Source organism: Bombina bombina, chromosome 3 (genome assembly GCF_027579735.1).
Source record: "Bombina bombina isolate aBomBom1 chromosome 3, aBomBom1.pri, whole genome shotgun sequence".
In the NCBI taxonomy this organism is placed as follows: Eukaryota; Metazoa; Chordata; class Amphibia; order Anura; family Bombinatoridae; genus Bombina; species Bombina bombina.
This window is the reverse complement of record NC_069501.1, coordinates 334,909,127-334,922,421: the sequence shown is the minus strand read 5'-3', so window position 1 is coordinate 334,922,421 and position 13,295 is coordinate 334,909,127.

Genomic DNA, 13,295 nt, shown 5'->3' with positions numbered 1-13,295 from the left:
ATACTCAAAGCTCAATATATAAATATAACTGCATTTATTTAGCAACTTAAAATATCAAGCAAACAGCAAGTACAATGCTTAAAGGGACAGTCTACACCAGAATTTTTATTGTTTTAAAAGATAGATAATCCCTTTATTACCCATTTCCCAGTTTTGCATAACCAACACAGTTATATTAATATACTTTTAACCTCTGTGATTATTTTGTACCAAGAGAACAAAGCACAATTGGTGATAAAAGTAAATTGGAAAATTCTTTAAAATGACATGCTCTATCTGAATCATGAATGTTTAATTTGGCCTAGACTGTCCCTTTAATATAGGTAAAAGCAGAATTGTTCCAGCTGGTGCAAAAACCTTTTATTGTGCAATCTGGGATACAAACAAAGCAAAGCAACGTTTCAGGCCCACACTCGGCCCTTTCTCAAGCTTGACCATCAGTGAGTGAACAAACATTTAAATAGCCCCAATGGCGCCAAATATTGTGATTACAACATATACACTGTTGCCATCTGGTGGAAAGTTACAATATAACATCTATAAAAAATCTATAAAAATGTGTTTAAGAGTGAACCCTTGTGAATAATTCAATCACTAAATATATCGCCACCTAGTGAACAATCATCATATTATTTATCAAAAAAATCTTTAACATATAAAAAAACAATTCAGTGTAAATCAGTTTATGAATAACATGGTGACAAACAATTCACATAACCACAATACATCAAGTTAAAAACATAAATCAAATGTGTCAATCTACAAATAAATATTTATTTTTATTTTTATTTCATGCTTTATTTTATTTTATTTTTGCTTATTTCATATTCCATCCGTAGATTAACACATTTGAGTATTGGTCAATATTGGATATTCAAACTGTATGCACACACCATGCACACCAAGAGACTAAAAGTCTCATGTTTGTGCACGTATGTGAGCATATACATACACATGTAAACTAATCAGCACAATATATAAAAAAAAGCCTGTTCCGTGCTGTGCAGTGGGTGCTGTGTTTCATGTTACATTGTTTAAACCTTTAATATAGATGCCAATATGCACTGGTACTGAAAAGATGGTGAAAATCAGTCAATCACATATCCACCTGAGGAAGGGGCATGTCCCTGAAACACATCATGAGTTGTTAGTTTGGTCTGGCAAGGCAAGTGATCTGTATCTCACTTTATTTTCAGTATTTTGCTTTTAACTATTTTAGAATCCAAACATATGTTGGATACATTAATTTTTTCACACTTTGTTGCCATTTATACAAGCTGTATGAACCACATTGTATCTATTTATGGGATGTTATTTTGTATGTACATTGATATGGGATTGACTGATTGACCCCTTGCTCAGTGTGCTTAGAGAAATACTGCTACACCTCACTGACGAGGCCCAATGAAGGCCGAAACGATTGTCTGGGGTTGCTGTGTTCCTTGTTCAGAGAGGAGTTGCCTGGTATTTGGGCGCTGGACTGGCCGTAATGGGCGAGGTCAGACTGATATACTACAGGAGAATTCTACTCTGTGAAAAGCATTACTGGGCTAAAAGGAGTTGCACCCAGGTGGTGAATCGCCATAGAACAGGCTAACAATGGTATTGAGCTTGTTGTTCATTCCTGTGAGTGCATTTCTCTCTAGTCTCCCTATGTAAAAAATGGTAACCCAGACGTGGACCCCTTGCTCAGTGTGCTTAGAGGAATACTGCTTCACCACACTGATGAGGCCCAATGAAGGCCGAAACGATTGTCTGGGGTTGCTTTGTTCCTTGTTCAGAGAGGAGTTGCATGGTATTTTGGCGCTGGACTGGCCGTAATGGGCAGGGTCAGACTGATATACTACAGGAGAATTCTACTCTATGAAAAGCATTACTGGGCTAAAAGAAGTTGCACCCAGGTGGTGAATCGCCATAGAACAGGCTAACAATGGTACTGAGCTGGTTGTTCATTCCTGTGAGTGCATTTCTCTCTAGTCTCCCTATATATATATATATATATATATATATATATATATATATATATATATATATATATATATATATATATATATATAACTGCTAATTGACAAGGTTTTAAAGAGAATACAGATTTGCAAAATTTGCCCTGCAGATAGGAATTTCTAAAAAACCACTGTTCAAACTGTGAAAGTGAGGCAAGAGGTGGGTGGGGTTTGGCTATTGGAAAACAAACGCTGCTAACAAGCTGTTTAAACAAGTTGTTTATTATTTTAAAAATGTTTAGACTTGCCTTACATGTTATTCTATAGCAAGACAACAAAAGCAGCGATGAGAGGTCCCAGCGCTGCTTTTTAACACCCGCTGGTATTACGAGTCTGGCAGGTACAGGTGTACCCCTCACTTTTTTTCCACGACTCGAGCATACCGCAAATCCACTTACGTAAATTGCGTATCCTATCTTTTCAATGGGCTTTTCCTAATGCCGGTATTACCAGTCTTGGAAAAAGTGAGCGGTACACCCTCTCCTGTTAAGACTCCTACCGCATTTAAAAGTCAGTAGTTAAGAGTTTTATGGGCTAACGCCGTAACATAAAACTCTTAACTAAAGTGCTAAAAAGTACACTAACACCCATAAACTACCTATTAACCCCTAAACCGAGGCCCCCCCACATTGCAAACACTTAAATACATTTTTTAAACCCTAATCTGCCGACTGGACATCGCCGCCACTTCAATAAATATATTAACCCCTAAACCGCTGCACTCCCACCTCACAAACATTAGTTAAATTTTATTAACCCCTAATCTGCCGTCCCTAACATCGCCGACACCTACCTACATTTATTAACTCCTAATCTGCGGCTCCCAACGTTACCGCAACTATATTAAATGTATTACCCCCTAAACCTAAGTCTAAGCCTAACACCCCCCTAACTTAAATATAATTTAAAATAATCTAAATAAAATTACTACAATTAACTAAATTATTATATTATATTATAACTAATAGTTACATTGTAGCTATCTTAGGGTTTATTTTTATTTTACAGGCAAGTTTGTATTTATTTTAACTAGGTAGAATAGTTATTAAATAGTTATTAACTATTTAATAACTGCCTAGCTAAAATAAGTACAAATTTACCTGTAAAATAAAACCTAACCTATGTTACAATTACACCTAACACTACACTATCATTAAATAAATTAACTAAATTAACTACATTTAATTACAATTAAATTAAATAAACTAAAGTATGAAAAAAAACAACACTAAATTACAGAAAATAATAAAATAAATACAATTTTATTAAACTAATTACACCTAATCTAATCCCCCTAATAAAATAAAAAAGCCCCCCAAAATAAAAATACCTACCCTATACTAAATTACAAATAGCCCTTAAAAGGGCTTTTTGTGGGGCATTACCCCAAAGTAATCAGCTTTTTTACCTGTAAAAAAAATTACAACCCCCACAACATTAAAACCCACCACCCACACTCCCAACCCTACTCTAAAACCCACCCAATCTCCCCTTAATAAAAACTAACACTACCCCCTTGAAGATCACCCTACTGATAGAATTCTATCAGCCAATCGGAATGAAGGTAGAAAAAATCCTATTGGCTGATCCAATCAGCCAATAGGATTGAGCTTGCATTCTATTGGCTGATCCAATCAGCCAATAGAATGCAAGCTCAATCTTATCTGCTGATTGGATCAGCCAATAGGATTGAAGTTCAATCCTATTGGCTGATTGGATCAGCCAATATGATTTTTTCTACCTTGATTCCGATTGGCTGATAGAATTCTATCAGCCAATCGGAATTGAAGGGACACCATCTTGGATGATGTCACTTAAAGGTACAGTCATTTAGTGTTAGTCGTTGGAAGAAGAGGATGCTCCGCGTCGGATGTCTTGAAGATGGACCCGCTCCGCTCCGGATGGATGAAGATAGAAGATGCCGCCTGCATGAAGACTTCTGGCTGTCTTGAGGACCTCTTCTGCCCGGATAGGATGAAGACTTCGGATCGTCTGGAGGACCACTTCTGCCGGTTGGGTAAAGACATCTCATGGTAGGGTGATCTTCAAGGGGGTAGTGTTAGGTTTTATTAAGGGGGGATTGGGTGGGTTTTAGAGTAGGGTTGGGTGTGTGGGTAGTGGGTTGTAATGTTGGGGGGGTATTGTCTTTTTTTTTACAGGTAAAAGAGCTGATTACTTTAGGGCAATGCCCCGCAAAAAGCCCATTTAAGGGCTATTTGTAATTTAGTATAGGGTAGGGATTTTTATTATTTTGGGGGGCTTTTTTATTTTATTAGGGGGATTAGATTAGGTGTAATTAGTTTAAAAAATTGTAATTATTTTATTATTTTCTGTAATTTAGTGTTTTTTTTTCCGTAATTTAGTTTATTTAATTTAATTGTAATTAATTGTAGTTAATTTAGGTAATTTATTTAATTATATTGTAGTGTTAGATGTAATTGTAACTTAGGTTAGGATTTATTTTACAGGCATATTTGTATTTATTTTAACTAGGAAGTTATTAAATAGTTAATAACTATTTAATAACTATTGTACCTAGTTAAAATAAATACAAAGTTGCCTGTAAAATAAAAATAAACCCTAAGCTAACTACAATGTAACTATTAGTTATATTGTAGCTATCTTATGGTTTATTTTATAAGTATTTCGTTTTAAAAAGGAATAATTTATTTAATAATAGTATTTTAATTTAGATTTATTTAAATTATATTTAAGTTAGGGTTAGGGTTAGACTTAGGTTTAGGGGTTAATAACTTTATTATAGTGGCGGCGACGTTGGGGTTAGGGGTTAATAACTATAATGTAGGTGTCGGCGATGTTGGGGGCAGCAGATTAGGGGTTCATAAATATAATGTAGGTGGCGGCGGTGTCCGGAGAGGCAGATTAGGGGTTAATAATATAATGTAGGTTGCGGCGATGTCGGGGGTGGCAGATTAGGGGTTAATAAGTGTAATATTAGGGGTGTTTAGACTCGGGGTTCATGTTAGGGTGTTAGGTGTAGACATAAAATGTATTTTCCCATAGGAATCAATGGGGCTGCGTTAGGAGCTGAACGCTGCTTTTTTGCAGGTGTTAGACTTTTTTTCAGCTGAATTACCCCCATTGATTCCTATGGGGAAATCGTACACAAGCACGTTTAGCCAGCTCACCGCTACCGTCAGCAGCGCTGGTATTGAGGTGAGATGTGGAGCTAAATTTTGCTCTCCGCTCACTTTTTTCCGGCTAACGCCGGGTTTAAAAGAACCTGTTATACCAGCGTTGTTTGTAGGTGAACGGTGAGCATATACTGTGCTTTAGCACCTCAAGTCTTACCGACAAAAACTTGTAATCTTGCCGAAAGTGTTTATATGTCCCTTTAAACTGGAATTTCTTTGAAGATCTTCATTTATGAGTTGGGATAGAGAATGGGTAAAAAAACCTTATAAAACTTGTCGTCAAACACAAGAAATGTATAATAATATAATCCATCTGAAATTACAAAACAAAAGGCACAAAAAATTGCTTAAAATTGATTATTGAGTTGTAAATTACTAAAATGACTATGCCTAGTACATTTGAGGGACACAGAAAAGGACATAAGTGTTTACAATATTTTGCTTTGATTACATTATTATTATGTTATTTTGCAAAGTGTGCAAAGGAAAATATTTTTAATAGCATAAACAAGTTTTCTGGTTCCTTAAATTGCAGTTAAAGAGACATTGAACACTAAGGATCAGATTGAAAGTGGAGCGCTAACAATTACTCACAAACGATAAGGAGGTTGTTGGAGCTCGTTGGGTTTACCCCTTTAAATACAAGTTGAAGTAAATGCGAGCACGTGTTTATATGTGTGTACATATGTGTTTATATGTGTGTACATATGTGTTTATGTATATATATATATATATATATATATATGTATGTGTGTGTGTGTGTGTGTATACATGTATTTACAGATGTATAAACATATAAACACATAAATACATATGTACACATATATAGACATATAAAGAAGTGCATTGGAGCCCTTTGCAGTAAAGTAGAAAAAAATCTAAAAGCATATTTATGCAATATTAATTTTTAATAAAGTGTTATACTGTTTTTCCCACTTTTTTTGCTCCATTGACTTCTATGGGGGGATAGGTAAACGCACAAGCGATATTCTGAGTTCAGCTTTAAGTTCAGAACAAAAAGCTTATTTCTAGGGCAGTTAATGCTCGAGCGGGAGTGTTAAATAGTGCTCCACTTGTAATCTGCCCTAAATAAATGCAAGAAAGAATTATGTATTCAAAGAAAAGATTTGTCTGAGAATAACATGTAGAAGTATTTTGTAATTTTTATAAATAAGACCCAAATGCCCTCAAAATACAGAGGTGTGTAATTTATTACAAAATAAAAATTGTTGCATTTTTATTTTTTAATAACATTACTGCACTATTATTATTATTATTATCATTTTATTATTATTATCAATTATTTGTAGAGCGCCAAAAGATTTTGCAGTGCTATAAATAAAGGCGAGTACAACAAAACATTTATAGGGATCAAATGGGTAAAGGCCCCTGCCAAGAGTCACACTGTCAGCTCTTAAAAAGGTGATCTACAAACAGCTGGACTCTTAGGCTTACATGCTAAGGGGGTTCAGGGGATAGCAATGGAGGAGAGGAACTGGTATAAATAAAGGTTAGTGTAGGTTGTATGCATCCCTGAACAGTAGACTCTTTAGGAAGCGCTCTGAGCAGGCGGACAGGAATCGTCGCAATTGAACCCGATCAGGTTGATTGACACCTCCCTGCTGGCGGCCCATTGGCCGTGAGTCTGCAGGGGGTGGCGTTGCACCAGCAGCTCTTGTGAGCTGCTGGGGCAATGCTAAATATGGAGAGCATATTACTCTCCGCATTCAGCGAGGTCTTGTGGACCTGATCCACACTGTCAGATCAGGTCCTCAAGACCTTTGTTAAATTGGCCACAAGGTCTGAGATATAGGGGGAGCAGTGCAGTTGAGGGCTCTGTATGTCAGAGTTAGAATTTTGTGTTTAATCCTACGGGGAAGAGGAAGCCAGTGAAGGGATTGGCAGAGAGGTTCAGCAGATGAAGAGCGACGTGTAAGGAAGATGAGCCTGGCAGAGGCATTCATTATGGATTGTAAAGGAGCTAGGTGGCAGCTGGGGAGACCAGAGAGGACAGAGTTGCAGTAATTGAGGCGCGAAAGCATGAGAGAGTGGATTAAAATTATAGTTGTGTCTTGTGTAAGCAAATGTCTAATTTTAGAGATGTTTTTAAGGTGGAAGCGGCAGGCTTTAGACAAGGACTGAATGTGAGAAGTGAAAGAAAGATCTGAGTTAAATGTGACCCCAAGACATCGGGCATGCGGGGTAGGGGTAATTATGGAGCTGTCGACAGTTATAGAGAGATTGAGGGCTTAGATTTTAGAAGATGGGGGAATAAGGAGTTGAGTTTTGGAGAGATTAATCTTGAGGTAGGACATCCAGGAAGAGATGTGAGAAAGACAGTTAGTGACATGGGCTAGCAAGGAAAGAGATAGGACTGGTGCAGAGAAGTAGATTTGGGTGTCATCAGCATACAAATGATATTGGAAACCATGGGACTTAATTAGGGAACCGAATGATGACGTGTAGATTGAGAAGAGAAAGGGACCGGTAGAAAGAGAACCACGAGAGGGCTGTGTCACAAATGCCGAAGGATTGGAGGGTTTAGAGCAACAGTATCAAAGGCTGCGGACAGATCAAGGAGGATAAGCAGAGAGAAGTGGCCTTTTGATTTTGCTATAAGTAGGTCATTGGTAACCTTAACGATTGCTGTCTCTGTGGAGTGATGAGGATTAAATCCAAATTGCAGTGGGTCAAGGAGGGAGTTTAATATAAGAAAATAGGATAGGCGTGCATATACAGTACTAGCTTTTTGAGATTCTTTGAGGCAAGAGGGAGGAGGGGAATAGGGCAGTAGTTGGATGGGGAGGTTGGATCGAAGATAATTGGGGGAGTAGCTGTGAGGGGATAGGGTCAAGGGGACAAGTAGTGAGGTGGGAGTGCAGAAACTTTTTCCTCAGTAACAGAGGAAAAAGAGCTAAGTTTATGGCTATGTGGTTGAATACAAGCATTTGAGGGGGTGAGAGAATGGAAGTATGTTGAGAGCTGATTTTGTTTCTGATACAGGGCCGGTGTTTGGTATAAGGCAGTAAAGGCAATCGCCTTAGGGCGCACTTGCAGGGGGGCGCACTGAGAGCGCTGCCGACTCAGACAGATAAAATCAGATTATCTGCCTCCCTGAAGTGTGATGATGGATGGATCATGACAGTGAGGGACAGTAAGACAGGGAGGGACTTAACACTTAAAATATGTATTAGGAATATTGTAATACGTTGATTTAATGTATTATTTATTAAATTGTTTCTATGAAATTCTATCAGTCTTTCATATCGCCGATCACTGCACCCCCTCCTGGCTCTGGCTGGCTCCCTGCGCCTGCAACACAACTTAGTCTTACAGTTACCATGCTAGGAGAAGCAGCAGAGGCAGAAGTTGCTGAGCAGGGAAGTCTGTCCTGAGAGCAGTGTGACACACAAGCAGCCACCCCGGACTGAGGTGGGAGGGGGATCAGAGTGCACAAGGGTTACTAGTGTGACCGGAACGAAGGCACTGTCACTGATAATCCTCTGCTCTAAAGATTTACTTGCCTGGGTACTGGCTGCATACTGCTCCCTCCTTCCTTGTTTCCTGCATGCTCAAAGGTAAGAGAAGGGAGGAGGGAGGGAGAGGAGGGTGAGTCTGTGGCTTATGTAGTTGTCGGGTGCAAGGCAGGCAAATGTAGCTCTCCTGCCAATATGACTGGCATATATGTACTAAGCTGATGTCTAGTGACTAGACATCAGTTTTAGGTTAAGAGGTCAAGTCAAGTTGTTTTCCTCCTACTACCAGCCCTGTCATCTAAAATTTAACTCCTTGGCTGCCTCTTCTTAAGATCTAAAAAAGTATAGGTATGTAATGTATGTGACTGATATATATATATATATATATATATATATATATATATATATATATATATATATATATATATATATATATATATATATATATATATACACTGTATACACATATATACACACACATGACAAATACATATATATGAAACCTTTTCACTTCCAAGCAATACAGTAAACACAAATCAAAATTCAGAAGAGAGCCAAAACATTTTTAAAGTGTTTAAAACTTTTAAATCTAAAATATTAAAAGAACAAAAATTAAAATGGGAAATATCAAGCCTTAATAAATATCTAGAAGCCAAAATGATACCTAGAGGCTTGAGAGTGCGAAAAAGACCTGGCTCAAATTTGAATGAACCATTATTAGATGATTTTCAGAAAAAATGGGATAATTATGCAAGTGAATGTGCCTTTAACTGGATGAAGCTAATGATTGATGAGAATGAATTGAGATTACAGCAAGTACAGACAGAACTGAATGTAGCAACTGAAAAAATAGATGAATGGAAAACAAATGAGCAATATGAAAAATGAATGGGTGTGGCCAAGTTGGAAGTGAGAAAGATTCAAGACACAATTAAATTTAGGAAAAGGAGAAAGTTTGAAAGAGACTGGGATGACTATCAAAAGAATCAAGTCTATAATTACACATTTCAGACAAGTAGTTCAGAATCAGGAGGTTCATCAACTGAGGATAAAAACAGACAAAGATTTAGACCTAGAAGAGGTAGAAGAAGGGATTTTTTAGGCCAGAGACAACAGGAAACAAAAGGACCAGGAGAGGAGGGAGGAAATACAAAACAAGTTTCACAGGAAGGGAGAAAATACCCATTGAGAAACCAAATGAAAGAGAAGCAGAAAACCTAATAAAAACAAAAAAAGTGGTTAATCTCTCTAACGCCAAACTCACTGATTATCAAATAGAAGTATTGGGTAAGGGTCTATCTTTTGCTCCCACAAATAAATGTGACAAATTTACAGTGATAAAAGATTTAAATTTGTTTGCACGTAAATTAATTTTAAAGAAAACTTTTGAGAACAAAATACCTGAAACAACTCTTGATATTCATGATCGCCAAATTTTGATTGGCTTAGAGGAATTGGCCTCAGAGGGGGAACCACATGAGAAATCATCTCTATCTCATATAGGATTTAGTACATTAAGAAATACATCTACTTATATGCCCTCCTTATCAATGGTACCATGTGTACAAAATGTTGTCAAATTGGTAGAAAAAGATATTGAGATGGAAGAGAATACACATATTAAACAAAATCTATCAGCAAAACAACAGCTAGCATTAAAAGAACTACAAACAAATAATGAAATTACCATTAAGCCGTCAGATAAAGGCGGAAATGTGGTAGTATTAAACACAAAAGATTATCTGAAAGAATGTATTCTCCAAGTCCAAGATAAAACTCATTACAAACAAATAAAAAATGACCCAACTGAACAATACTCTCTTAAATTAGATGAAATACTATCTGCAGCTTTAAAAGAAGGTTTGATTAATAAACAAGAATTTGACTATCTAAAAGTTAAGTTTCCAATTATACCTACCTTTTATACCATACCAAAATTACATAAGGGGAGGTTACCCCCACTGGGTAGACCAATAATTTCTGGTATGGGGTCCCTGACGGAAAAAATCTCTGAATACGTTGATTATAATTTAAGACCATTCCTTGAAAATTTGCCATCCTTTGTGAAAGATTCACTTGACGTACTCAAAAAAAAAATAGAAGGTCTAGCTGTCTTAGTAACAATTGACGTTGAAAGCTTATACTCTTCAATTCCACATTCAAAAGGAGTGGAAACTTATCGATATTTTTTGGAACAAAGAGGGAAACAATATTCTGAACACACTAATTTTGTATTAACACTTTTGAACTTCCTACTGAAACATAATTATTTTACATTTAATCAAAAGATCTATGTACAAATCCTAGGTACAGCCATGGGCACTTGTTGTGCACCTACGTATGCATGCCTGTACCTAGGATATTGGGAAAAAGAAATAATCTGGGATAGTGACTACAAGGACAAAATAGGATTATGGATATGCTTCATAGATGATGCTTTAATGCTATGGGAGGGATCAGAGGAAGAATTAACTAAATTTATGGAGGTTCTGAATCAGAATATATTTAATTTGAAATTCACATATACCAGTAGCAGAACAGACATAGGTTTTCTTGATTTAAATATTACAAATGTGAACCAAATAATCACTACCTCTACCCATAGAAAAATTACTGCTGGCAACACACTATTGCGTGCTGATAGCCATCACCCGTCTAACCTTCTATTTAATATACCACATGGCCAATATCTCAGACATAGGAGAAATTGTACACAAATTGAAACATTTAAAATAGAGGCAGGTGATCTACAAAAAAAGATTCAAGGAAAGGGGGTATTCGCAGAATTGTCTGAAACAAGCATACATAAAAGCTAGATATAAGAATCGACAGGACATACTGTATAAACCTAAGGATAATTTGAAAGAAGACAAAGTAAGATTTATTAGTGTTTATAATGATTCTTGGGCCAAAATTAGGACAATATTACTAAAACATTGGCACATTTTAACTTTAGACAATTCTATAGCTAAACAAATAAGCAGTACTCCCCAAATGACAGCCAAAAAAGCTCCAAACTTGAAGGATAAACTAGTAAGAAGCCGTTTTCGTATGAATAGGTCTGAAACCTGGCTGTCACAATACAAAAGAAAAGATGGCAATTTTAAATGTTCTAAATGCTCAGTCTGCCCAAACATGAGCACTGGGAATAAATTCATTGACAAATTTGGCAAACAATGGCACATCCAGGGGCGCATAAACTGTGTAAGTGTAGGAGTAGTATATTTAGTGTACTGTAATTGTCCTTGTTATTACGTAGGAAAAACGTATAGAGAGCTCAAAGAAAGAATCAAAGAGCACAAGAGAGATATAAAGAATAAATTGATTGACACCAGTAGTGTAGCACGACATTTTTTTCTATTTTCATAAAAGTAATAAGCATGAACTAAAGTTTTGAGGTCTGCAAAAGATTGATTTGAGAGAGCGTGGTGGAGACTTGGATAAAAAACTTTTACAGAATGAATGTAAATGGAGATTTGATTTAAAAGCCCTTGCTCCCCAAGTCATGAATGAGGAAATAAACTATGTATGCTTTCTTGGTGAATGAAAGTGCTGCATGAGAGTGCAATCTAATCTATCTTCTAATGAAAAACAAAATGGAAGTGGAGGAATGATCCATGTCGGAACCCCATAAAGAAAAAATAATACCAATATACCAAATAATAAAAAGTATCCAAATTTAATTTTGGTCATAAGTTAAGAAAAATTAATACTCAAACATTTATTTTTTCATATATCTTTCATTTAATGTATAAAACTTGCCATACTAACAAGTTATAGACTTTTCTAAAGAATCTATAGGAATGAGTTTCACTTATGATAGGATATTACCATTATTATTTTCAAAGTATTTTAATTTTCAATATTGGTGTCGGCTATTGCTGCATTCAGAGGAGCAATTTGATTTCATCAAAGTATATATATTTTTATTTACGGTATTCTTTAAAATTCCGTAGCTTGTATTGCTGGCTGCAGCAGTAGTTTGGAAACTCATGAGACTGAGACTTCTGGTGTTAATATCCAAGATAGCTGCAATTTGGAGGCTGTGAATAACTGCTAAATAATCGGAGATCACGAAGAAGTGCGAGAGGAGCACCCCTGGAGGTGCGGCACCGCGATAGTGGGACTCTCAAATAATCGCAAGTATAACCGCTACAGCGGAATTTACTTCCAGACACAGTTATTGTTATTTGAGCCAAGAACTGGTGAACACTTTACCGCTACGGCGGAGCTTGATTTTCTAATAACTTGAAATATTGCTGATAGCCAAGAACTGGTTAAATACTTACCGCAATGGTGGAATTGTTAGTTTATACTGTGTCTTCAAGCTAAGTTTGGATTACATCTTGCATCACAGCAGAATATTACTTTTACTAACTTCAGCACTATCAAGGAAGTTTAAACAACCCAATTGCATGCTGTCCTCCAGTAACAGCAACATTTAATGTTTAAGTTGCTACATTATTATTGACCTGTTGAGAAGTCTCTTTAAATCCACCTACTGGGACTTATATTACCTGTGGCTACAAACAGGTTTTGTGTCTTATATTTTTGGTACTATTATTATTTAGTTTTTATTTTACTTTTATTTTTAATTTATGGTCCTCCAGCTGGTAGAAAATTTCATAGTGCACTATGATAGGAATTGTTTTGAGTACCCT